General features: G+C 35.9%; 1 protein-coding gene across 28 annotated transcripts in view; it reads left to right on the top strand.

Annotated features, from left to right (window-relative positions):
- Positions 1–26,559, top strand: part of NRCAM (neuronal cell adhesion molecule) — a 277,700-nt gene that overhangs the window by 110,136 nt on the left and 141,005 nt on the right. The window contains exon 1 of one of the 28 annotated variants that reach the window (XM_079149988.1): positions 8,587–8,723. The exons of the other annotated variants lie outside the window; for them this stretch is intronic. The gene's annotated coding sequence lies outside the window, so the exon portion shown is untranslated. Of the gene's footprint in view, positions 1–8,586; positions 8,724–26,559 lie in introns of those variants that run through there. 28 annotated transcript variants of the gene reach the window in all.

Genomic DNA, 26,559 nt, shown 5'->3' with positions numbered 1-26,559 from the left:
TGGAAGGATACTGTGCAGTTGATTTAATAGTAAGATTTCTGTGCTTCAGCTGGAAGAAAAAATAAATCTGAAAGTCACTAAAAACTATTTTTCACTTCACAGCTCTAGAATTAGCTCAAAGAAGACAAAAGAAGTCACCATATCTTTGGAGGCTTCTGTGCGAGATAAGTACTAGACACTTTCTGCATCCAAAGAATGGAAGAAAGATCAAAATAGTTAAATCTGAGATTTCTGAGCATTTCCAAAATTACTCTTCCCTTACTCGTAGTTAGTCAGCCCTTGTCTTTGCGGTGAACACTTTACAAAAGGAACTGGTGAAACAGATTCACAGGGCATGAACAAGCCAGGTGAGGAATTAGAAGGGGAAGTTTCCACTTTCTTATCTTGTTCTCTTGGTTATGAGGGGGAAAATGGGGAACCTCCTATCTATTCTGTGAAGGGCCATACTTCACTAGCAGAAGCATTTATTGCTTTTCAGCAGTTATAGTTATGATTTGCATGGTGTGGTCAACATAAGACTTAATGTAAATTCTGATGTGATGATATCTGTGGTTTGAGAGAGTGCCCAGGTATGTACACTAACAAATTCCAGCTCCACAATTTTCTTCCAGTGTGACTCTAGGCGAGTTACTTCTCTGATGCTCAGTACCCTCTTCTGTAAACTGTCAATAATAATTAGAAATACATAATAGTGTTCTTTGAGGATTAACTTTATTAAAATATAATTTATTAGATGTAAATATGCCTACAAGAGCTATAGAATGGTTCAGAACATTCCACGTTACATAACCATATCCAAAGGCAAAATGGTAGACTCTTCCCCATTCTCAATTTGTCTCTTCATTTTTTATTCTTCATCTTATATAAAATATTAATTATATTTTATTTTTTCTGGATTGTTAGATACTGTTTATTTTTATTTTAAAATAATCTGAAGAAGTCTAGTGGGGAGGGAGATGTCTGGTAGCCAGCACTTCATGCTCATCACCTCCGAGCTGATCTCGGGCAGCAAAGACCAACTTCGAGCACCTCTCCTTCCTGTTTGAGCCAGATTCTGTCCTCCCTCACCTCTGTTCAACCTATTTCTTCCATCTAGAAGAACCTTTCCTATTCTTTCTGAGAGGCGTCTAAGGAAACTACTTTGTTTCCTTGTTTCTTCTCTGAATGTTTTAGTACTTGAAATCACTGGCTTTGACAGAAGTTGGTTTCAGAAAACTAACTAGAACATGTGTTGTATTTTGGGAGGCATGGTTATAAGAAAAAGGAGTCAAGGAAGTGCGTAAGCATTGTAGGCATAAAAACAGTGTGTGTGTGTGTAAGAGAGAGAGAGAGGAAGAATGAGAGAGAGAGGGAATACAATGAACTTGAAAAGCAAAAACTAATGGAGAATCTTAGAGGAAGGAGATATGACTAAATAAAATTGCTTCCAATTTTGTTTTTCTATTAATCATTTTGTAGAATTGCATTGTATTTGTTTTCCATTTTCTTTTCCAATAAATTATGAAGAAAGAAAAGATAAGGTGGTGAGAATTTTTGTACTAAATAGTAGAAAAATAAGAGTGGGAGAGAGAAATTTTTAAATGAAGGTTGAATAAGTAGGAAAATTGAGATACACGGTAATTATTAGAAGTTAACACTATTAAGCATTTACCGATAAATGAGAAACTGCTTTGCATGTATTGTAAGATTTTTCCGTGAGACTCTATAAAGTAGGTTACTACTATTGTGAACATTTATAAATGAAGAAAATGAGTTTTGAAGAGGGAAAAAGTCTAAGATTACAAACTCAGAAGAGAGTCAGAACTTGAACCCAGGACTCTTAACTGCTTGTGGGGAAGGATCCCAGAACTCTTTACCACCATGCCTCTCTATGAATATGTAGATATAAACTAGAAAATAAATGGAAACATAAAGTAATAACTGAGGAAGAGAACAGTTCTGGGCAAAAAGAAAAATAATGACAGATGAATATGTGGAAATGATGCAATAAAGGAAAGACTATTCAAGGAAAGACAGAAGATGTAGAAGAACAAGGCGTGACAACCTGCTAATAATTATGTGATAAGGTGAAGATGGTTATGACTTTAAGGAATATCTTTTCTCTAATTACATGCAAGTTCATATGCTGAATCATGCAGGAAAGCATAGCCATGTATCTTGTTAGATACTAGTGATGGGCCTCACAATTCACAATTCATAGGTACCTACTATGTACAAAGTGCAGGGTTTGGGGTGAGAGTTACAGAAACAGTTTGCAATTCAAGTTGGGAAGAAAAGAGATTTTTATTTTTTAAAAGCTAAATTATAAAACAAGGCCATCCAGGTAAAGACATGTAAGTGCTAGATGTTAAAGTGTTAGGGAAGGGTTGTAGTTCTTAATGGCCAGGTCCTGGGTGCAAATAGACTTGATCTTGGTGTTGGTGGAAGGGAAAGATTTAAACCCATGGAAAGAAGTAAGGGGTGTGCCCCAAGAGTGGCATCTAGAATCGCTGTACAGAGGTGGAATGGAGAAGGCACGTTGGGGCCAGGATCAGAGACCTGTTTCACCAGAGTGGTTTAAGATTCATGGCAAATCAATTGGGATTCATAGGTCAAGGTTGGAGTGCAGAGGATTTGGAATAATAGGATCAAAGAATTTACTCTATAGGCAGTTGAAAAAGCTTTGCATGTGGGTAATAGACGCTATTTGGTGTTTGGGAAGATTAGCATGTCTTATATCTATTGAACTAGCCAAAATACTTTTAAGATTTGCAGTACTGCAAAATGTTAGGATGAAAGCTTATACTTCTGGTGGCCCTGGAAATAGCAATGCAACTATTTAAAAAATAGTTTGGGATGGCATCAACACATTTCTGCTTCTATTTTAAGGAAAAATTGTCAAAAGATTCTGGCGTCTGGTGATAAAAACTGTGGCACAGCATTCAGTGGAATGTGTGTTCACTTGAAATTACAATTCAGAATACTATTAGCAACATGAAAAATATTTATGACACAATGTTGGATACAAAAATTAAAAATCTCAAGATTACAACTTTACTTAAAGTACAAAGTACATACACATGCACACACACACACCCACACATCCACACATGCATGAAGACCCTAATGAAATATAAATGGGAGATTGTGAAGAATTTTATTGTTGCCTGTAATGTTGTATAAGGAAAGAAAGATGAGTTATGTATAGGTTGAATTGGAGCAGAGAGGGTAAAATCGGTTGCAAGATTTGCACTCTTAATATCTCTTAGGAACTCTTAGCCTGACTTCTTGAACTTCCTATACTATGAAAGTAGGTGTTTAAGCCTTTCTGAATTTTCTCCAATTAAGATTGTGTATCTTTCATCAGATTCCTAAAATTTTTCCCAACTCTTAAAATTCTTGCATAATTAAGAAAAATTTAAAGGCATCTGGGTTTTAATGTGTTCCACAAACATGATTGTTACAACTATAATAAAAGAGAACTTGTTAGGAATTTTTCTAAGAAGGTGTGATAGATTTTAGTTTAGAAAGTATTTGAAATGTCTCATTTAAAAGATCCCTTCTAGCTAGGGTGATTTTGGTGAGTTTTGTTAAGAGTAGAATTATCAAACCTTTATTTCATTTTTATGAATCAACGACTTCTGCATTATTTAAATAAGATTTTAAATGTCAAAAGTAAAGTCATCTTAAGGAAAGAATTTACATGTCATATATTCTTGAAAAGGGATATACTCAAGGGAAATGGATTCCAGAAAAAGGTGTGTGTGTGTGTGTGTGTGTGTGTGTGTGTGTGTGTGTGTGTGTGTGCGCGTGCGCGCACGCGCGGGTGCTTAAATATATAATGAAAAAGGTAGGACAATCACCCAATCACCTAGGCACTCAAACACACATCAGCAATGTGTGGCTGTATGAGAAGTCATTGCTATAGCAACGGAAACATCCAGGAAATGGTAATGAGCCTTGTTTTACAACCTGTGATGAAAATGGAATTATTTGAAATGGGAACCCTGGCTGTTTTTCTGTTAAATGATTTGGATGTTCCTGAAGCCAAGCAGTCCAGAAAAATAGTGAGGTTGAACCATATGAATTGTTGAAATTTGATGTTTTTTTACCTGCAAAAGAGCAATTTCATGTGGTTTGATCCCTAATGTTTCTTATTCCTTACAACCTCCTCTTTTTCTCTCCTTGCTTTCACCTCTTGTTACAACCTTTTAGATTTCACTTATGATTACACTGTCACTATTTCATTCTTAAATTGTCTGATAAATTTTCATATATATAAAGGTAATCTCACTAAGAAATCTTTAAATGCAATACTACTAGCCATTTGTTTTTGATTAAAATTCATTTTTGATTAGAATTCATGTTGTATACTATCTTCATACAAACATGAGCAGCCATAAGGGAATTCTGTATAAAGTGGCACAGGGATATCAGGAATACACTGTCAGCTCATCAGTTCTCTTGTTAAAGGCATCTGTGTTCTGGTTACTTTTATTTGCAATGATTTTTTTTCCCCAGAATCATTCTTAATTGTACCAATAACAGAGTTTTCTTTTTAAAACAGTGGTTTGTAAAATCTGTATGTACTCTACATAAGGTGGGACAGGAATGGCAGGGAGATGGTGACTGGAGAAAAGTAAAGAAAGACTTGAGGGTTAAATATGGGATAACTGTGTCTGAGTTTTCACAATGAAGCAAATTTCAGTTTTGCTATTTTGATGGTACACAGAATCAGAAAGCAACCCAATCTCTGATGTTCTCTTGAAATGTTTAAAAATGTACTCATTTACTTCGGAAACATTTTTTTTTTTTTTTTCAGTCTCTCTCAACTCAACTTCACAATGCTTTTCTAGAATTTTGGCATTTTGCCTATTAGTAAATTATGAAAAAGCAGTAGGATGCCAGTCTGCTGTGCCACAATTATCTGTGGGGTTGCAGGGTCTCCATACTGTATTTACAGAAACAGATGACTCCTATGGCACTTTCACCCAATGACATGGCATTTAACTTGTCTCCAATTCTGCAGATCTGCAGCTTTGAGAAACACCTTTTGATGCCTGTGAGTTTCAGAGTTTAGCATAGCTTTTCAGGGCAGAGGAAAGAAATTCATGGTTAATTCATGAGCCTGAGTTTATTGGCTACTTTAGCAAAACTTTATCTCATTCAACCAGCTAACAGATATCCTTTTTACATCTTGTAAAGAAATGCAAAAGATAAGCATTCATGATTTCTGCATTAGGAGAACCTACAAAATATTGCAGAGAACTGGCAGCAAATATAACCTTGGACAAATAAGAAAGCCTATTGAACAGTAACAAAAATAAAAATCATGAAGGTAAAATAGTAGTTGAGGAGGGAGCTCTTCCATTCTGGAAGAATGCTTGAAAGAATAATTTGCTCATAGTTTCATTCATAGAATGGTGTTTTATTCATTTTTATTTATTTAAGACAAACCCTAGGCTTGGTGTGGTGGCACACACCTGTAATTCTAGCTATTCAGGAGACTGAGATAGGGGAATCCCAAGTTTCAGAACAGCAACTTGGTGAGACTCTGTCTCAAAATAAAAATTAAAAGGGCTGTGGGTGTAGCTCAGTGGTAGAGCACTTGGTTTAGCATGGAGAAGGCCCTGAGATCAATCCCCAGCACCATAAAACAACAACTTACTAACATACCCCTACTGTGCGCCAGGCATTGTTCTAGGTAGTTTGTGATTACTAACTCATTAATCCTCATAAAAGTTTGCTAAAGAAAGTTATATATTAACAGAGAGGCAACATGTATCCCATTTGTTTACAATAAAAAAAAAAAAAAAAAGATCATGTGGTATCAAAACAAAACAAAACAAAACAAAACAAAAAAAGAAAGTTATATATTATCTTCATCTCACATATGAAGAAACTGAGGCACTGAGGGTGAATATTCTACACTGGAATTATGATATTTAGAACTTTAAAATTGGTATAGAAACTATTTTAAAAATTTGAAATTTTCTGATTTGTTTCAATAAATATTTAGGTAGATATGTTTAGTTTTCAATGAAGAATACTTATGTAAAAAAAACATATCTAATATTATGTACTTATGTTAAAATGGTACCATGTCATATCATGTAGAAAATCAGTTACAAAGTGGAAGTGGATAGGTCTGGACAACCTGAGAGAAAAAATATAGGAGAGAGAAAGCAGAGTGTACATTTTGGTGCCATAAATTGCCTCTCCTGGTTCCCCAAACAGAACTACTTGTTTGAGAATGTGTTGAACAGGCTAATAAGAGTTAATAACCTGATGAGTTTAAAAAGAGATATCCAAAATTACATTTTTGAGGGCAGACCTACTTTTTTGGAAGGAGTAATAGCTACCATGACTTTGACCTCTCTTAATAAAAATTTATTGCAAGATAAAGAATCTGTGTGAATGGCAGTGAATGTAACCTTGGACAAATAAAAAAGCCTATGGAACAGTAACAAAAATAAAAATCATGAAGGTGTAAAATAGTAGTTGAGGAGGGAACTTCTGTGTAACAGTCCTTATAGTTCTGTTTTAGTGGGACATTGCCCATTTTTATCATAAAATGACAGATTTGATGATGGATTTTGAGAAGCCTGGTAAACTCCATACCTTTATTTACTGAAAATGTTTTGAGTAGCCCACTGGGTAACCATTCTTGCAAAGGATCAGGCACAGTGGGAGCCAGAGCGAGAAATGGGCCTGCAGAAGCATTTAGCATTTAATGGGTCCATGGCTGTAGTGAAGCAGTGTGCTGAAATAATTCAGATTAGGCTCGGTCACTCAAGCTGCATAATCGGACTCCTCTCTCCTCCATTCAGCCCTTACCGTTCAGAGCACAGTCACAGTTTAAAGCACCATTTTAAGGCGTCCTTACACTGTCCTTTAAAATGCAACCTCTTTCAAATTGGTGTGTGAGCCTTTTTTATACCTGTGGGAATAGCTAACTTGGAAAATAAAAGGTTATGTTAACATATTACTTGAAAAATATGGGCAAATTCTATATTCCAATGGAAATGGGTTAAATTTTTTTTTTCTTTACTTCAAAGGAATGAAAATACCCAAATGGGTAACAACTATAAATCATACTCTTTACCGTATTTTACATTGTCAGAAGCATGAGCTGTATCAGTGACTGGCCAGCGGATTATTTTGTTTTCTATCAACTGGTACCACTTATAATGTATACATGAAGCAGCAGATATGTAATCAGGAGGAAATAACTTTCAAGGCTTTCCCCTTCTGCTTGTTTTATCTTTTAAAAGAGTGAAAAATAAATCAGAAAATTATTTTCTGTTTTTCAAGTTTCCATTAGTATAATTCAAAGCTAATTAGGATGTATTAAGCAGGGAGCCAGATGTGCCAAGGGAGGACCCAATAAGATTCTCTGATGTCTCTACTTGGTTGGGGTTTAGAGGTCTTCTGGCTATGGTTGTTGTTGATCCCTCTGACAATATGTTTTAAAGGAGATTATGTTGTGCATTGATTGTGCTTTTGTGAAAAAAAGGCATCATTTTAGGCAAACTTCAAGTTATACTGAAAAGAGAAATATATCTATCTATTGTTCACCACTGTCACTTTAAAATAAATGTGGATTCTTAGGTTTGTTTTTAGAAAGCAAATAACTGTAATTGAAAATACAATGGATGAACACTTGAATTGTAGCTAGTAAATGACTTAAAAACTTTCTTCTCTTGAAGTTTTTTTTTCCAGAAAACCCTGAAGCTTAAAAAGTAATATTAGAAATTCAAGCAAAACCAGGTTGCTTAAGGATTTGTGGAGACTCCAATAGTGAGGTCCCGCCAAACGTGACACATTTTAGCACACCCTCCATTACTTTCTTTAGATCTTCTTAAAGTGAAATATAATCCTAATGTATCTAGCACTCTAATGAGAATTCCAGCTCACCATTTATTATTTTTATTTGTAAACATAACCAACATTTTAAAGTTCTTACAGATTAGATAGGTACTAAATACTAATAACAATGAGTCCTAGAGAAGCCCCAAAGAGGAACAATATTGAAAAATAAATAGGTAAGGGAAAGAAACTAAATGAATAGTTCTAGCTTTAATTTTCACTCAGGTATCACATTAAATTAATTGAAGCAAATTGAGTTTCTAGGCTACCATGAAAGAACAAAGTAAAAAGATGACTATCGTGAGTCCTGTGGATGGTGGGTTGTGCACACGTGTGATTTAGGTTCTGAAAACTGCTATAAAACAAGTCAGTGAAGCACTGTGTCCTGCAAAGAAACAATATTTAAACATCTGTGCAGAACTTCCACAATGTTATTTTGAGTTATTATTAAGTTATAATAAAAGAAGAAAGAAGAAGAAGAAATTAGGTAGCATTCTTACCCTTTCCCTTCAAAGATGAAAATATGGCAGTTACTTTCTTCAAATAATACTACTGAGCATGATCTATTCTGTATTTTACTAAATAATTTTGAACAACTAAACAGATACTGCTTGCTTCTAAATGGATAGGGGGAAATGTTTAACCCCATTGTATTGCCACAAAGCCAGGCTGATCTCCCTGGGAGGCCTGGGAGGCCTGAGCAGCTTTGGATTGGCTGTCAGAGCAGGACTTCAACATTTTACTGCACATGGTCCAGCCACCGCAGGGCTGGATTGCCAGGGCTTTTTTATCTGCAGAAGTGTGCTGGGATGGACACTTTAAGATCTTCTGCCACTGGAAGGAATGGGAAGCACTAAGATAACTTTGTTTACAAGGTAATCTGGGCTTATTTATCTGCAGAGGGAAATGATGTTTGACAGCCTTGTTTACTGGGACCGATCGATTTTTGTTCCTCTTCTCGAGTATCTTTACAATGATTTGTTTAAAATTGAAGTCTAAATTAGAATTGTATTACACCCATTAAGACTTGTCTGAAGCTTTGTGTTCTCTGTTGTTCATTGATTTGGGTTTTATTTAATCTAGTTAATGGAGTTTGTTTCAAAAGTATCTTTCACATTGCTTGTTCAACACTTAAAAGAGACTTTGATGACAGTTGGATTTGATTTGAGTATTTTTAGTAGCAAAATGTGAACATATTTAAAAAAAAAAGAAATGTGAGTGGGGCTATGTTTGCTGTTAGGCTACACCAACAGAATGTATTAACAGGTAATTTCAATACATTTTGACATTCTTTGTATAGTCTCAGGGACCATTTTTATATAACCTTAAAATGGTTTTCTAGTGAGACCTTATTCTCCTTTATTTTCTGCATTACTGATATTTTAAGTAATATTTTAATACAGTACTTTGTATACAGAATGTAGCATAAACTTTATTCGTGTGTCTTTTTGATTAAAAAGATTCTGTTGTCATTTTCTCTGTACTAACACTTACTTGAGTGTTATTCTCAAGTATTCCCCTTTTCTGTATGAATTCTCTTGTATTCCAGAGAGTGCAGTGATCAAGAGGATGAGAAAAGCTAAACTAGGGGCACTTTTTTTCAATACCATCATTTGATTTATTAACTTTAGCTTATGAAATATTCTCAGAGATTATCTATAAGATTATTTTCAATGTCTCTGTTTTTTTAAACTTATGAGATGAAATATGGTATGATTATACTAATGCAACCAAACTACTACCTTAAAAACAAAGTTTTACATCTTTAGAAACACCGCTGAAAATAAATCATCTACTGCACCTGGACATGAAGAAAGCATATTAAAAGATACTGCTGCTTTCCTAGGATATTTTTTCCATCATTAGATTTTTCATGAACAGTAACAAGCTAGCATGAATGTCACTCTAAAAATTACTTATGTTTGTACATAGTGCTTTACAGTTTGCACTACCTACTTTGGTCCTCTTAATCAACTTCTGCAGGTAGAGCAAGATTTATCAGCCACATTTGAAAGATGAGAAAAGTAAAATTTAGAGACAACTGAGCAGGATAGCATGCCCCTAACCACCCAGCTAGGAACATGCAGAGTGAATTCCCACCCAGGCATTCAGAGTAGTGCCCTTTCCAAGACACTGTGTTGGCTCCATGTGCTTGGTATTTGCTTTAATGATAAGACTGTTTGGTCTAAGCCTTTTAATAGAAAGGCTCTGGCAACAGCTGGTGTGAGGTAGATCAAAAATTAAATCAGAGCCTGTTTGGTTGGAAAGTGGAAAATCCAGAGAGTGAGACAGAAAGAGAAAGGACCCCAAATAACTGAGTGTTAATGAAATCGTGGTGAATGAGATTTGTGCTCCCTCCTTTCCTCTCTTCTAAACAAGCCCCTACTCCTTCAGTGCTGCTTCCTCTTGTTACTGGTTTCTTTTGAGAAATTTGCTGGGTCTCATATCCTCAGGCCACTGTAAATTACAAATTAGAATCTAGGGCACTCTCTCCACACTTGATGTTTACATTTCATTTCTAGAAACATAAATGATCAAATCCACATGTATCCCCTCAATGATATATACAGCCTGAGTTTCTTATGTGCTTGAATGACATTGAGAGTAATAATATTATTTCTGCTATTGAGGGATATTCACTTGCCATGCCTGCCTTCTTTTCATTATGAATTTTCTTTTTTTAAATTTTAAAATTTTTGGTATAATATAGTTATACATAATAGTATAGTTCATTTTGACACATTCATAAATGCATGTAACAATAGTTTTCTCCATTTCAGTCCTAGTGCTACTCCCTTCCTTCCCCTCCTCCTTTCCCAGGATACCTTTCTCTATTCCACTGGTCTTCCTTCTGTTTATTTATTTATTTTTAACTGATGAATAGTCATTATATATATCATTGGAATGCACTGTGGTATATTCATACCTGTACATCGTATAATTTGGTCAATCTCACTCCCCAGTTCTTCCCTTTTCATTCTGAATTTTCTTATTCTTCAAATAACTATGCTCTTACAGTTTAATTCCACCACTTTGTCAACCCACTTTTCACTGACTGTTTTCACGACTTCCTCCATTTTTCTCAGGAAATCTCATTATGGATACTGTAGTGTATAATACTTAACCTGAAAGTTGAATGAAAACTCAAATGCTCTTTTAAGCTTTGGCCCTAGTTGAAATACTTGCTACTATGTCATTAGTATTAATAAGGTTATAGGAATATTCTCTTTCCTGGTTTGTTCCCCAGCATTCAGACTGTCTTGATTAGTGGGAAGTCCTCATTCACTGTAGTTGTCTTTGGTACCAACATGCCATTCAAGCCAATTCTGTTAATCCTGATCTATGACTTTTTAATACAAAAAGGTAGACTAGTTAAGTGTTATCTTTTATCTCACAAATACAATTATATGTGTGTGTAGATTTTACACATAAAACTTTTTAAAATTAAAATTAGTTTTTACTATTGAAGATTATAAAAAAATTTAAATGGCCCATAACTCATGACACTCAGACATCTGGCTAATGATTTAAGAATTTCTAATGATTTAGAGATTGAACAGTACATAAAGATGTTAAAATTATATGTAAATATCGCCTCAAAGCCTTTTTCCCCAAGGAAAATACTGTCATCAGTCTGTTGTGTATCCTTCCTATCTATGCTTTCTAAGCATGTAGTGGTTTAAAATTGGTCTTTTAAATATATCATGTCAAATTAACACTAAATGTGATCACTTTGTGGAATAATTCATTATTCATTCATTCAACGAATAATTATTAATGGTCTGTATTAAGGTATTTTCTAGGCACTAGGGATATAGCATGAACAAAATAAACAAAATATTGGCTTTCATGAAGGCTTTGTTCTGTGCATGAGACAATAAGCAAGATAAATCAATAAAATATTTAATGTTTTAGATTTTGGTAAATGCTGAAAAGAAAAATACAGTAGGGAAAAGAGATGAGAGTTGAATGTTATCCTTTTGATAGGGCAGCCAAAGAAGTCCTCAGAGAGAATATGGCATACAAAGAGAGTCCTACAGAATACGGCAGGGTGAAGGGGGCAAGCAATGCATCTTGGAGGAACTAGAGCAACAGATTAGAACCCCCAGCTCCAGGAAAATATTTTTTCTAAATGTCAAGAGGCAGATTTTCATTTTTTTTTTCCTAGTAAGTCACCCAATATGGAAAAAAGAGACATAATTTATTTAAAGTGATAGTGTACTAAGGTTATTTATAGGAAGACATTTTTCCATCTCGACTATTTTGAAAAATTAAGCCCCAGATCAAGAACGAGAGTCCTCTACTCTCTCTGACAAGGTACTGTGGCAACCCAGGAATTCCTGCCTGAGAAGATGCTGTGGCAACCCAGGAATTCTGGTTACACATTCCTCCTTTCTTTTATGGTTGTGAAGTTGCCAAGAATTTTTCCTTATAGATTGGTTGAAAAGACTAATGATATATTTCCCCCTTTTCCCACAAGGGGCATTTCTGGAATCTTCCTTTTGAGAAGTAGTCCTTTCCACACCTTTCTGAAAAACCTGGAATTGTGCCTGACTGCAGCTCCCTCCTATCAGGGAAGAAAGTGCCTCCTCTTGTCCTGGGTGAACAGGGGCTCAGGGCTCAGGTTTGCCAGGCATGTGGTTTCTGATGATCCTGGCCTTGGCCAAAGCTAAAACCAGCATTAAATTTCACACAGGAGTTAAGTCAGGAACTATTTATTTATTTGGGTGATATAATCATAATGGCATATGAAAATAGACTAATAAGGCTCTGGGTTTGATTCTGAGTACCACCAAAAAAAATAAATAAATAAAAAGGAAGAAAAAAAGTTTTGTGCACTAGTATTGGGACTTAACTCAGGTAGAAGGTGCTGGCCTCATCCCAGACTCATCCCAGCAAAGAAAGACCTTGTGCTGTCTTTCTTTATTGCCGTGCCTCCAGCATAACTGGAGGCTCCACTTCTTTATCTGTACTGTGATGCTGAGCCTGTTGAAGGGAGGCAGGTGGCTTTACTGAGAACTGCAATAGATTCCTGTCAAGTCATTTATTCTTTTGAAGAATAGATCACTTGCTGATTTGACTGCATCTAAATTTGCCATGTTTTGACCCTTTCTAAAATGACTTGAGAGAAGCATAGTTATTGATTGTGAGGGAGAGGGAAAGAAAAACTAAAAACATTTATTTCTTTAGAGGCTGAAGTAATTCATATAAAAACACCATAGCTAGATGAAAAAAAAGGATGGGTTTGATCATCGAAAGCTGTGAATATCTATCCCTGTGCCATCACACTGGATCAAGCACAATTCTGCTTTGTAATAGTTTTTTCTTCCTGTCTCAACTTGGTTCCCCTTCAGCCTATTCTCAAAACAGCCTATTTCACCCTTTAGAGGGGAAGTCAGATCAGGTCATTCTGCTCAAAACCCCTCAAGGGTTTCCCATTTCACTCAGGGTGAAAGCCAGAGACCTTGCAACAATGTACCAATCCAAGGTCATCTGATGTCCACCCCCTGCCATCTCTGACTTTTATTCTCCCCTTGCCTACTCTCCCCAGTCCCTCCACCCTCTTTGCTGTTCTCAAACAGGAAGTGTACTTCTGCCTCTGGGCCTTTGCATTTGCCAGGACCCCTCACCCTGCCTGCAATGCGCCTCCCCAGCGACCCATCCACTCAAAGCACACCTTCCAAGGAGGCTTCTCCCTGACTGCCTCCTCATCTTCGCACTCTCATCCTCTCACCGTACTTTGGTTTTTCTCCTCACACACTATGTTTATTTGCTTATTTATTTTTTCTTACTATTTTTTTCACTCAGTGGAATATAAGCTGCTAAGAATAGAGGGTTTCTGCCTGTTTTATTCACTGTTATCTCCAGCACGGAGAACAGTGCCTGGTCCATCACAGGTACTTTTTGTTGAATGAATGACTTGTAAAAAATTTAAGAGGAAAAGAGATCTCACTATCTCTAAGAGTAATAAAAATCTGGAAGTTGCACCAAAAAAAAAAAAAAAACAAAACAAAAAAAACCTTAAATGAAAGAAATGTGGTGTATACTCTGTCCATTCCCACTGACAGGCCTGTTTCTGGGTGTTCTGGATAGCTGGTTCAGAAGGAAAGGCCTTGGATGCTTCCAATGTCATGCTGAAATGCAAATGATGCTGGGAATGGCAATGAGAACAATGCGCTCCAAAAATGTAGGTGGAAATGGAAATTGGCTATTTCACTTTCAGAGTAATGATTTTCAAAGTGAAGGAATTGAATAGGAAATAAATTAACAAAAACTCTGTCTCTGAAAATGTAAACTTCATTCACATTCCAATCTGTGCGCTTTTTCAAGCCCAGTGATCCAGGGTCAAAGGGCACTTGTATTAGCATAGACCTCACTTTGTTAATTCACCTCTGACTAACCCTGTGAATTCTTTGTTATGATGGTGGCCTTCCAATGACAATGAAACCAAGCTCTCATAACATTGATAACATTTATACAGCACTTAGACAATTCCTCCAGGAATTGTCCCCAGAGACCTTAAGAGATAGGTCAGGATTATTAACCCCATTTTGTACTCAGAAAGGAAGCAATTTCCCTAATGTCACCTGGTAAGCTATTAAATTCATAATTTGACTGCTTTATTTATAAATAATGATCTGTTTAATACAGGTTGTGATATATCAAAGATGACCTCTTAAAGTGGACAGCTTCATATTGGGACTTAATTATAGTTAGTGACCTGGAACTAATAGTATTCTGGATTTCTCTGAGACCAGAATTTTGTCATCTTAAATTGGGAAACTGATTTAGAGGATCACATATCTGAGCCTCCCAAAGCCATTTGATATTGACCAGGATTAGGCCACTCTGCTCAGATACTACTATGGAGAAATCTATAAGGAATTATGTGTGATTGGGGGGCCTCTCAAGCCATAACTTCAATCCCATTAGAATCCCTTATTTTCTTATGCTAGAAAGTTCCATTTGGCTCAAAAAAATCAGAAGTCACATAGACAACTAAGAATATAGACAAAATTCTCATTAGGAGGACCCAATATTATAGGAAACATTATAGGAAACAGGACATAAACATCAGAGAAGCTATGGTGGAGTCATATTTGAACTTCACTTTATTTCATTTCTGTTGGACTTCCTTCCTTTTTCCTTCCAGACCAGTCTTATGAAAGGACCTCAAATTCAGTTCAATGAACATGTCAAATACTCAGGAAGTTGTGAGGAAATGTAAAAGTGAGGGGACTGCTTATAAGTTCATGTCTGTATCAAAAGGAAACTAGAAAACCATGGCACATAAAGAGAATTTTGAACCAAAAAATGACTTGCCAGCTTTGAAAAGAAAAAATATCTTGTCTTTATCCAAATGTTAGAAAGTTTTTCAAAACCTCTTCTCATTTCATCTGTATGATGCTTTTTGCTTACTGCTAATAACAATAACAACAAAAATGCACAAATTCTACTTTTAATTTAGATTTTTTCTCCACTTCCTTTTAAGGGGGAATATATTAATTCTTCTTTCCTATTGTTCCTAAATCTGGTTTTATCACTGTCTTTACAATCTGATTTATTATTTGTAAAGTCAGCTACAGTTTTACACCAATAGACAAATTAATTGAGCATTTAAAAGGTTGTTTTAAAGAAGAATATTGATATGAAATTTGAAACAGCTTTTTCTTATTCGATTACATTAGTGTTGATCAGACTAAAATATAAATTGACAGATCAATAAACTTGCTAGATTTTAAGTCAAGTTAGATTAAACTTTAAAATTAAGATATTTGTGAGACTGAGTCTCGAAAAATGATGTGGCCACCTCCTCGAGACTATAGCTCCCATAAAATCAAGGGGGTTAGTGGTTTTTAATAAAATGTGACTAAAGCATCCCTGGGAGAATTCCTCTGGTTATATAGATATTGCATCCTAAGGTAAGCCAAGTGGATTGAAAGATCTAACAACTTTTATAAATGAAAATTGATGAAGAGATGAATCATGTGAATTATATGTCAAAACTTTTCTGAACTTTGAATCATAGCCTAGAGTTGAACTGTGCTATTCAGAGGTCAGATCAGGTCATTGCACAATTAAAAGTTTGATATTTCCTATTTCTACTTTGTCCAGTTTGAAATGTGAAAAAATGTCTTGTCACCTACTTATCAAACATTTAGTCTGCATAAATTAAGATGCTGAGAATGTGGTGGTCTCTCTGCCTCCAGGGCTTCACCTTCTGAGACTTCATTTACCCAAGGTCAACTGAAAACACTACAAGGAAAATTCCAGAAGTAAGCAATTCATAAATTTTAAGTGACTTATTTAAAGTTGTAAATAACTTATTTATTGCAGTATATTGTTATATCTGTTCTACTTTATGATTAGTTATTACTGATAATCTCTTACTGTGCCTCGTTTCTAAGTGAAACTTAATCATAGGTATGCATGTATAGGAACATACATGGTACTACCGGCCCTCCTTATCCCAGGTTCTGAATTCTTGAATTCAATCAACTGTGGATCAAAAATATTCTGGAAAAAAATAAGCATCTGTATTGTACATGATAGACTTATATTTTCCCTTGTCGTTCTTCCCTAACCAATACACTATAACTATTTATGTAGCATTTACATTATATTAGGTATTATTAGTCATCTAGAGATGATTTAAGTTGTATAGAAGGACATGTGTGAGTTATGCAAAAACTGTGTTATTTTATTTATATATAGATTTTGGTATGCACAGGGAATTCTGGAACCAGTCCCCCTCAGATCCTGAGGGACCACTGCATACATGGGGTTGTATATATCTGAGGTTTCACATATCTACAGGAGAGTCTTAGAACCTGTCTTCTGTGGATAAGGGGCAGCTACTGTATATATAAAAGGTAGAGTTGTTCTTTTTAATCATATATGTCTTCTGTTGGCATGTAGTATTAAGCCAGTCTTAATTTTTTCCCATTTAATAGCATATATTAGAATTGATAAACATCATTCGACAGAATCAATGCCATATGTGTGCTTGATTTGTTAAGTTCTTAAACATTAATCAAGTACAATAATTAAATTTCCCCTTGCCCCCTTCTGTGTCAATAAAGATGCCTAAGTAATCCTATTTTGTGAAGTTTAATATATGTTGTTTCCTTGATCAAATACTTCCACTGTTACATCTTGTTTTTAAAATATCTACAACTTAATTTTCTAAGCTTACAAATTCAGGTGACACATGTTTAATCAAATTCAGCTTCATTAGTAGATTATACAATAGGATCTTAAGAGGCTATATTTTTATCAACACTGAAGAATTAATAACTGGAGAATTGTTTTAATTTCTTATCTTATTGTAATTCTTTGATATGGTAAATTATGCCTTTCATCTGAGAGCTTCAAAGTGCTTCACCTATTTTTTTTTAACTGTGTAGGGAATCCTTTGAAGTTCTTGCCTTCATTTTCAGTTGGTGGTTTTTAAATTGTCAGGCAGCAAAATGAGTCTTCTTCCTGATCAAATCATTTTTTTCCTACTTTTAGTTCTCTTAAAATACATGGATGGCTTCCCATGGTTCTCAAGATGATTGATGAGCGATCTTCAGGGCTTTGTCTGCTTCTTCTCCTCCCTTGCTCTGGTCACACTGCCCTCGAGCCTGAGAGGTCTCAGATCAGCTACGGTTTCCTTAGGAGGGACTGACCTTGGCTGAGCCAGTTCCCATCACCACACTCCAGGGACACCATTGATCTCTGCCTTTTCAAAGTTGATGTTTTAGTTCCATTTCTGTGATGATTTGGGTATCTGTCTCCTGCATCAACTGGAAGTTTCTGGAGGGCAGGGAAGGTCTGGTTTGCTCATACTTTTATTCTTTTTTTTTTCTTTCTTTTTTTAATTAAAAATCATAAATTTACATAAGCCAATGTTGCTTGATTCATTCTGTTATTTTTATTCCCTTCCCCCCTCCCCTCCCACCCCTCGTTTCCCCTCTATACAGTCCTTACTTCCTCCATTCTTACCACCCTCCTTATCCCTAACCCTAAACCTAACCCTAACCCTAATGCTAACCCCTCCTACCCCCCATTATATATCCTCATCCGCTTATCAGCAAGATCATTCGTCCTTTAGTTTTTTCAGATTGGCTTATCTCACTTAGCATGATATTCTCCAATTTCATCCATTTGCCTGCAAATGCCATAATTTTATCATTCTTCATGGCAGAGTAATATTCCATTGTATATATATGCCACAGTTTCTTTATCCATTCATCAACTGAAGGACATTTAGGTTGGTTCCACAATCTGGCTATGGTGAATTGAGCAGCTATGAACATTGATGTGGCTCTGTAGTATGCTGATTTTAAGTCCTTTGGGTATAGGCCAAGGAGTGGGATAGCTAGGTCAAATGGTGGTTCCATTCCAAGCTTTCTGAGGAATCTCCATACTGCTTTCCAGAGGGGCTGCACTAATTTGCAAACCCACCAGCAATGTATGAGTGTACCCTTTTCCCCGCATCCTCGCCAACACCTGTGTTGCTTGTGTTCTTGATAATCGCCATTCTAATTGGGGTGAGATGGAATCTTAGGGTAGTTTTGATTTGCATTTCTCTTATTACTAGAGATGTTGAACATTTTTTCATATATCTGTTGATTGCTTGCACATCTTCTGTGAAGTGTCTGTTCATTTCCTTAGCCCATTTGTTGATTGGATTATTTGTATTCTTGGTGTAGACTTTTTTGAGTTCTTTATAGATTCTGGAAATTAGCACTCTATCTGAAGTATGAGTGGCAAAGATATTCTCCCACTCTGTAGGCTCTCTCTTCTCTCAGCAAAGAAAGCTTTTTAGTTTGAATCTATCCCAGTTGTTGATTCTTGCTTTTATTTCTTGTGCTATGGGAGTCCTGTTAAGGAAGTCTGATCCTAAGCCAACAAGTTGAAGGTTTGGACCTCCTTTTTCTTCTATAAGATGCAGGGTCTCTGGTCTGATTCCAAGGTCCTTGATCCATTGTGAGTTGAGTTTTGTGCAGGGTGAGAGATAGGGGTTTAATTGCATTCTGTTGCATATGGTTTTCCAGTTTTCCCAGCACCATTTGTTGAAGAGGCTATCTTTTCTCCATTGCATATTTTTGGCCCCTTTGTCTAGTATGAGAAAATTGTATTTATTTGGGTTTGTGTCCATGTCCTCTATTCTGTACCATTGATCTACCTTTCTATTTTGGTACCAATACCATGCCGTTTTTGTTACTATTGCTTTGTAATAGAGTTGAAGATCTGGTATTGCAATACCCCCTGCTTCGCTCTTTCTACTGAGGATTGCTTTAGCTATTCCGGGTTTCTTATTCTTCCAGATGAATTTTATGATTGCTTGTTCTATTTCTGTAAGGTACATTATTGGGATTTTAACTGGAATTGCATTGAATCTGTATAGCACTTTAGGTAGTATGGCCATTTTGACAACATTAATTCTACCTATCCAAGAACATGGGAGATCTTTCCATCTTCTAAGGTGTTCTTTAATTTCTTTCTTTAGTGTTGTATAGTTCTCATTGTAGAGGTCTTTCACCTCTTTTGTGAGATTGATTCCCAAGTATTTTATTTTTTCTGATGCTATTGTGAATGGGGTAGTTTTCCTAATTTCTCTTTCTGAAGATTCATCACTTATGTATAAAAATGCATTGGATTTATGAGCATTGATCTTGTAACCTGCTACTTTACTGAATTCACTTATGAATTCTAAGAGTTTTCTGGTGGAATTTCCAGGTTTCTCTAAATATATAATCATGTCATCAGTGAACAGGGATAGTTTGAGTTCTTCTTTTCCAATTCATATCCCTTTAATTTCTTTGGTTTGTCTAATTGCTCTGGCTAGAGTCTCAAGAATGATATTGAATAGAAGTGGTGAAAGAGGGCAACCCTGCCTTGTTCCAGTTTTTAGGGGGAATGCTTTCAGTTTTTCACCATTTAGAATGATATTGGCCATGGGCTTATCGTGGATGGCCTTTACAATGTTAAGGAATGTTCCCACTATCCCTATTTTCTCTAGTGTTTTGAGCATGAAGGGGTGCTGTGTTTTATCGAATGCTTTTTCTGCATCTATTGAAATAATCATGTAATTCTTAACTTTTAGTCTGTTGATATGGTGAATGACATTTATTGATTTCCGGATGTTGAACCAACCTTGCATCCCTGGGATAAAACCCACTTGATCGTGGTGCACTATCTTTTTAATATATTTTTGTATGCAATTTGCTAAAATTTTGTTGAGAATTTTTGCATCGATGTTCATTTAGGATATTGGTCTGAAATTTTCTTTCCTTGAAGTGTCTCTGTCTGGTTTAGGTATCAGTGTGATATTGGCTTCATAGAATGAATTTGGGAGGGTTTCCTCCTCTTGTATTTCATGGAATACTTTGAGGAGTATTGGAATGAGCTCTTCTTTAAAGGTTTTGTAGAACTTGGCTGAGAACCCATCTGGTCCCAGACTTCTCTTTGTTGGTAGGCTTTTGATGACCTCTTCTATTTCATTGCTTGAAATTGATTTATTTAAGTTGTGTATGTCCTCCTCGTTCAGTTTAGGTAATTCATATGTCTCTAGAAACTTGTTGATGTCTTCGAGGTTTTCTGTTTTGATGGAGTATAGATTTTCAAAATAGCTTCTAATTATGTTTTGTATTTCATGCGTGTCTGTTGTGATATTTCCTTGTTCATTCCAAATTTTAGTAATTTGAGTTTTCTCCCTCTTTCTCTTTGTTAGTGTGGCTAAGGGGGTTTATCAATTTTGTTTATTTTTTCAAAGAACCAACTATTTATTTTGTTAATTTTACTGATTGTTTCTTTTGTTTCGATTTCATTGATTTCGGCTCTGATTTTAACTATTTCCTGTGTCTACTACTTTTGGTGTTAGTCTGCTCTTCTTTTTCTAGGGCTTTGAGCTGTAGTGTTAAGTCACTTATTTGTTGATTTTTACTTCTTTTGTTGAATGCGCCCCATGAAATTAATCTTCCTCTAAGTACTGCTTTCATAGTGTCCCAGAGATTTTGATATGATGTGTCTTTGTTCTCGTTTACTTCTAAGAATTTTTTATTTCCCTCCTGATGTCTTCTGTTATCCATTCATCATATAACAATGTATTATTTAATCTCCAGGTATTGGAGAAGTTTCTGTTTTTTATTCTGTCATTTATTTCTAATTTCAATCCATTATGATCTGATAGAGTACAAGGTAGTATCTCTAGCTTCTTGTATTTGGTAACAGTAGCTTTGTGGCATAAAACCATACTTTTATTCTTTTTAACCATTGTCTTCCTGGTGCCCAGCATGGAACTTGACAAATGACAGACATTTAATAGGGCTGAGTATTTGAGGGAATGAATAAATATATGCTCTACAAAAACAGGATCTTTTTTTCTGTTCTATTCTGAATCCTAGGTCCCTAGAATAGTGCCTGAGCCATACTAATTGTTCATAAAATGTTTGTTCAATAAATTAATGTCTTCCTGGAAGGGTGATGCATGCCTCAAGTTGCAAAGATTTAGGAGGCTAAGGCAGGAGGATTGCCAAGTTTGAGGTCAGCCTCAGCAGCCTAGTGAGGCCCTAAACCACTTAATGAGAACCTGTCTCAAAATAAAAAATAAAAAGGGGTGGGTATGTGGCTCAGTGGTTAAGTGCCCCAAGTTCAGTTCCTGGTACCAAAAATAAATAAATAAATAAACTAATTAATTAATGTCTTCCTGTCTTTTCAAGGACATAGAAAGTATTGATGCAGGAGCATAGAGTATAGGTTGAAAAATTTCCTACAAATATCGCATTACTTCCAGGAACTTACAGAGTTAGAAGTCTATAGACATTCTTTTATTCTGTTAAAATATATATAACACAAAATTTACCATGTTAACCATTCTAAGGGTATGGGTCAGTGGCATTAAGTACATTCATATTGTTATGGGAACTTCACTGTATCTAATTCTAGAACTTTCCCCTCATTCCAGATTAAAATCTGTACCCATTAAACAATAACTTTCCATATAGCTGTGGCTTTATAAAACTTCTTTTGTTAGCTTTAGCGTCTTTTATTCTCAGATACTTTACATGGAAGTCTGACATGACAAATATGTAAACATAAACTTCTTTTGTTCCCTGAATAGGGTTGGGTACCTCGACTTCCTTCCTGTCAACCAATATCTTGGTTGTTTGGTTGTACCATCTGGAGACTGTGTTCCTGGAAGTATGATTGGTGTCCCTGGGACCACAGTGAGGTCCATCTTCTCAACCAGGAATGAGGTCTCATCTCCTGTTCATATCCAGAGGTCACCAGTTTCCTCTTGTCTCCTCATCACCACCTTGTCTACACAAACACCCATGCTCCACACAGATATGAGATTGTGGATGCTTAAGGATTTATATAGATTCCCAGAGCTCTAGCACATTTGTTGAAAGTGTGTTTTCTGCCTGTGAATGAGAAGCTTTCCTAGTTTTACTTTCTTCTAAGAAGGAAATTTGACAATCTCACAGTGTAGTACATTTCTCAGTGAACCATCATTATCCTAAAGACATCCTTCCAACAGTGATTCTCTGCGTGCAGCATGACCACCTGCACCAGACCCCACTAGGGTTGCCTATTACAAGAGTGGATTTCCAGATTCCCTCCTGTATCTGCTAAATCAGATGTTTCAAAAACTCAGTCTTCCCTAGTTTCTTAGATATGGTGTTATTTTATATGCCTTCATGAAAATCGTCTTTATTGGTTTGTGTTATGTTTAGGGAAATTGAAAAATAGTATTTCACTATCTGCTATACAGAATTTTTAAGATCTTCGTATATTCATTGAAACTTTAGCCTCCTTTACATTTTTTCTTCCCTATGAAAATACTTTTACCTTAATTGCTTTGGAGAACTTATTTAATATCCCTTAATTATTTTTTTCTGTTTTCCTGAATACACTTTTTTTTATTATTGTAAACAAATGGGATACATGTTGTTTCTCTATTTGTACATAGAGTCAAGGCATACCAGTTTACACTAATATTTTTAAATGAAATTTGTTCTTCTTAGATTATAGACAAAAGATAAAGGACCAGTGAGAACTATTTCATGTTTTATTATGTTCAGAGTCGTGCTGACTTTATTAGATAGGGCAGAGCTGGCTTTTACAACAAAATTTTCAAACTGTGGAAATGCCAGACAATTAAAGTCCTTTCCAGCTCATGGAAGAGTTCATTTTGGGTGATGGAGACAATAAGTGTAGAGGGAAGAATCTCTACTCTTCACCCTCCAGGGACCCACACTGGCATTGGTATTGATATCCAGCCAGAAGTAGAAACATAGGAGGTAGCAGGAAAGAATTGTTTTTCTTCAAACTCCAGGCAAAGAAGTTGTACATATTAGCCTTCTTACATCTCAGTCTCACCCAGTTGCAAGAGGAGGTGGAAGGAGCCTCTCCCCACAGCCACTGAACATGACAGAAAGGGGCATGACTCTCAAGTGCAGAGATCACCATGACTGTACACCGAACTTCCAGATTTCTATTTATGGTTATAGTAATTCCTCCTATGAAACCCTGAAATGTGTGTCACACCATGAAATGTTGATGCACCATGAAATGTTACAGTAATGTACCTGATGACACGATTGCCAGTGTACCCACAGTGGCTTGGCCGGTACCTGATATTTGAATCAACTTGCTAGGTAGCAAGTGGTAGTGTCATATGAGATGATCTAAAGCTCTTGTGGGTGGTCAGTCTTCACTCTGGTTCATTTTGTTTATCAAGGGATCACTGGGTTCCTTTTCCTGAAAGGCATAGCACAACACACATTGGTTTACCTGCAAGTTCCTATGAGGATGGATCCTTTGCTCCTGCCCTTACTTTTTTTTTTTTTTTTTTTTTCATTTTTACAGACTGCATTTTTTCACAATAATATTTATTTTTAATTTATTTTTTAATTTTTTATAGACTACATTTTGATTCATTGTACACAAATGGGGTACAACTTTTCGTTTCTATAGTTGTGCATGATGTAGATTCATACCATTCGTTTAATCATACATGTACATAGGGTAATGATGTCTGTCTCATGCCACCCTTGCTTTCAAAAGGCATGTAAAATGGAGTTGGTCCCAAGCCCGAACACACTTACTTGTCTTGCAAGAGTGAAATGCACTGGAAGTCAGGGCCTGCCATTTGGGGTAGGGGGTCCCTCTGAGTGCTGTCTGGTTGAGCTGCTGGTTGGAGAACCTGCTTTATTTCAGACCATACTCTTGCCTTTTGGAATGCATTTTGTTTCATGGGCTGCTGTGATGGGGAGAACTGAGTTTCAAGATTATTTTGGCTTTCTGCCACGCCAAACGGAATTAGGCTGCTCTAAAACAGGCATACCCCAGGGAAACCAAAGACAATTGCCAATTTTAATAGGGTCATTTATTTATCTGTTTCATTGCAGTTAGTAAGTATGAATGGACCCCAAATTCAATCCAAGGAACAGGTCAAAAGCAGGAAGTTAAGAAAAAAGAATAGTCTGGGGGTTAGTCTATGATTTTGCTACTACTCAAGTTTTGTTATGGTCAAAGATTAAAAATAGTGTTGCAAATCACTATCATTTAATAGTGATAAAAGAACAAGATAATTTTACATGCTACATAAATCCATAATAGTGCAGGTATATTCTTTTACATATTATTACATGTAAAGTTTTCAACTGATGCTCCAAAAGTATTTCTCAGCTCTATGTATCTTGAAGATTGTAAACAGGAAACAGTTGTCACAACTGAGAACAGAATTGGCTTTGAAGGGTTAAGTGCTTGATTTGTCATCTACCTTTGCCATATTTTTAAGGAGGCCAGTTTTAAGGAATCAGCCTCACATTTTAAATGTCTTCACACTTGTGCCATCAAGTAGGAACCAAATGAGACTATGAGTATTTCTTGTTTGATTATACTTTTTACGTAATAGTGTTTGCAATAATACATTTACAGTTGAATTGAATGTTATAGATTCTCATTGTAAATCAAAGCAAAACAAAAAATCCTGCAAAAATCAGATGACAATCAATAGCAATTCACTTTGGGGCAGTTAGAAAGTGCATTCTGTGATGGACGGACAGATCTGGCCAGACTCTAAGGGAAATGACTAAACAGACTCCATTTTGCTCTGAGACTCCATGTTATGCAGGAAATAAGCTTCTCCCATGGGAATGCCCTGCCTCTGTGCCCATCATCAGTTACTTGGTGTGACGTGTTTAATAATATACAATGGCAACTCCTATGTAGTAAAGAATTGTTCTCTTTTGATTCCTATTGCTCTTAACCAATGTACCATATAAATGGTAATTGTGTGGATGTTAGCAACCATTCTTTAGTTTGTACCTAGGTAAGGGTCATTTTGACCCACTTCCCCCTCTGTTGATGATCTCATGATGTTAGTTTGTAATTTTGAATCATAGCAAAAGACACTTATGATTGATGTGATTTTTGGTATAAGAACCCCTACAACCCTGTGGTCGGGGCTGTTCTCCCAATAGCCATGTTTTTTGGGCATTGTGTAAGACAATCAGCTGGCCAGCTTAATAAAGACTCTCAAATTTGGACTTCTCAGTGGTGATCGGTCTATTATTAAATTGTGCCCCAAAACACATTGTTTCACTTTCCTAGGAGTGGCTAAGGCAAGTTTTCACTTTTCTAAATTTATTGAATTCTTTATGTTCTACTTATATACCATTGGGTTACTTTTATTGTAATTGGTTTATTAAGTGTGCAGTGGCCTTTGGATTTTTTACATTTGTCACTTAAATGCCATTCATCTTTTCTGAAGGCTACTTTTCAAATACATCAAATTTCTTCTTGACCTTTAGACTTCAGACTGGTTTTATTTAATAGGGTAAGTTTATTGTATTTTGGTAAAAAAAAAAAAATTAAATCATTACTTGGTTATTGGAAAAATAATCCTTAGCTATGATGCATTACCCTATTCTGTTGACCTAATGCATTTCAGAGTGCTGAAAGCCCATGGACACAGTTGTCAGAGCAAGAGTAATGACTATGATGAAAATTCATTTCCAAGAAATGTTTGGCATAATTGCTGACATAGTAATACAATTAATATGTAGTTTTTTTGGTGTCTTTGCTTGAGGGTTCGAATTGCCACAGGAAGGTTAAAAATGTGGCAGCACTCTATCAGCAATATACATGAGCAAATAAATGAAATTTTCCCACACGATGCCATAGACCAGGCCCAGGCAAAATTATTTATATGCTCTTTTCAGAGCATTTTGCTGAGTTGAATTATGTTTTAAAAAAGAATAACTATTAACACTCATCAAAAGAACCACACTCATTTGACTTCCCTTTAAAATCTAAGTTCAAAAGCATCTTCTTCCACACACTACCTTATAGTATTTCCATAACTACCCCCTTTGTGAAATACTATTAATGAATGAAGTAGATTTGGCTGGGAAGTCCAGATGTGATAGTACAAGAGGAGTCACGGAGGCTTTAAACCAAGCTCATGGGGGTAGGGTGATAGAACTGGGAACCAGCTCCCCACTGACAGTTACAGAGCTTGCTCCATTTGCATTCTTCCTTCTGTGTGTTGACTCTTGGTCCACATTTCTCTCTTCCTGACCTTCTTATTTCTTGGTTTTCTCTATCCCTGTCTCTATCTAGCCATTCTTTCTGACAGCTTCTTTTTTGCTTTTTTTAAATTTTAGTTCTTGTTGATGGAATTTTGTTTTTTTATTATTATTATTATTTGCA

The sequence above is a fragment of the Sciurus vulgaris genome (assembly GCF_902686455.1).
Source record: "Sciurus vulgaris genome assembly, chromosome: 8".
NCBI classification, from domain to species: domain Eukaryota; kingdom Metazoa; phylum Chordata; class Mammalia; order Rodentia; family Sciuridae; genus Sciurus; species Sciurus vulgaris.
Note: the sequence above shows the minus strand (reverse complement) of the source record. Positions and strands in the feature narration are given on the sequence as shown.